Genomic DNA, 1,819 nt, shown 5'->3' with positions numbered 1-1,819 from the left:
CTGTGGGGTGGCCTGTGGGTCCCTGCCCTGTAAGTGCACCCGAGGCTCCAGCCTGCCCAGGGCTGCTGCAGCCCCAAGTCCCGTCAGCGGAGTTCGTTCCTGCCCAGGGACCAAGCCAAGGCTGGCAGAGCACGGCCAGGTGGGGCTGTGGGAGCCCTGACCCCAAAGCCCAGCCCGGCTCGGGAGGCCCCCACCCTCCTGCCACCCCTGCCAGCTCTCGGCATGTACCACCCCAAAGCCCAGCCCAGCAGCTGCCGAGGTGCCCCATGGCAGAAATCCCTTCCCCTGAAGGGCCCTGGCACCGCCGCTGTCCCTGCTCCGTGCGGGTCCCCGGCTCTGCTCCCCGCCTTACCCCAGCTCTGGAAGGCTCCAGCCTGCTGCCAACCCTGCCAGCTCTCGGCATGTACCCCTGGAGCCAACAACGTGCCCTGGGGGCCGCTGCTCGCTTTTAAACCCCTAAAGGCTGAGGGAAGCTCCCTCCTTTGCTCCCTGGGCAGCGCTGGGAGCCACCGGAGCAGCTCTGCCAGGGCTGTACGGTCCCGACCCGCATCTCCCCAAAGCCCAGCCCCAAGGCAGGTGCTCGGGGTGTGCGGGGCAGGAGAAGGGCAGGAGAGCACATTCCCTGCTGGCCAGGACAGCAGAGGGACAGAAACACCGCGTGCAGTGATCTCAGTCCTGTAACGCCCCTGGGAATTATCCAGAGGCTCTGGAAGAGCAGGATCTTTGCCGAACACCCCTGTCTCCCTCTTCACAGCCGGGACAGGGAGCTCCAAACACCAGTGGTCCCCCAAATCCCGGGTGCAGGAGGACGTGCCCATCCCGCCTCTCCCTCTCGCTCTCCGGGCAGCAGAGCCGCCTTTTCCTCCAGGAGAGGGCTCCAGGCTGGAATTCCTGCCCAGCTCCAAGCTGGAACTCCTGCCCGGCTCCAGGCTGGAACTCCTGCCCGGCTCCAGGCTGGAAATCCTGCCCACCTTCAAGCTGGAACTCCTGCCCGGCTCCAGGCTGGAACTCCTGCCCAGCTCCAGGCTGGAAATCCTGCCCACCTCCAAGACGGCACTCCTGCCCGGCTCCAGGCTGGAATTCTTGCCCAGCTCCAGGCTGGAACTCCTGCCCGGCTCCCGGCCCAGCGCCAAGATGGACCTCCTGCCCGGCTCCAGGCTGGAATTCTTGCCCAGCTCCAGGCTGGAACTCCTGCCCGGCTCCAGGCTGCAATTCCTGCCCGGCTCCAGGCTGGAAATCCTGCCCACCTCCAGGCTGGAACTCCTGCCCGGCTCCAGGCTGCAATTCCTGCCCGGCTCCAGCATGGATCCCACCCTGCTGTGTCCGTGAGCAGCCTGGGACCAGCCCCTGCCAGGGCCAATGCCCAGGCCCCAAGGGTTCCCTGTGTGCTGCTCCAGGAGCAAATGGGGCACTGGGAGCAGCTGCTGGGATTTCCCTGGAGATCCGAACAGAGACTGTAAGAGAAGAGCAGCAAAGAGCCCCCAGCCCCAGTGGGGCTCAGCCCTCAGTGCCCCCCTGCACTGGCTTCAGGAGGTTCTGCTTGCAGAGAATCTGCAGGAGGGGGTGATTTCCAGGGAATTTAGCAGCACCCTCACAAAAACCCCAAGCAGCCTGTACATCTGAGCGCTGTCACTGCTCAAGGGTCGGTGTGTGGGGAGAGGAATAACTCCTGGAGGCTCCTTCCCCTGCACAACCCTGGGTATTTTGAGTACTCTCAGCACAGTGGGCATTTGCAAAGTACAAACCAAAGCTGTGTTTGCTCCCATGTGGATAATTTCTGCCTGCACAGGGCTCCTGTAGCATGTCCTGCTGCCAAATG

Source organism: Geospiza fortis, unplaced genomic scaffold (assembly GCF_000277835.1).
Source record: "Geospiza fortis unplaced genomic scaffold, GeoFor_1.0 scaffold140, whole genome shotgun sequence".
Taxonomy (NCBI): domain Eukaryota; kingdom Metazoa; phylum Chordata; class Aves; order Passeriformes; family Thraupidae; genus Geospiza; species Geospiza fortis.
Note: the sequence above shows the minus strand (reverse complement) of the source record.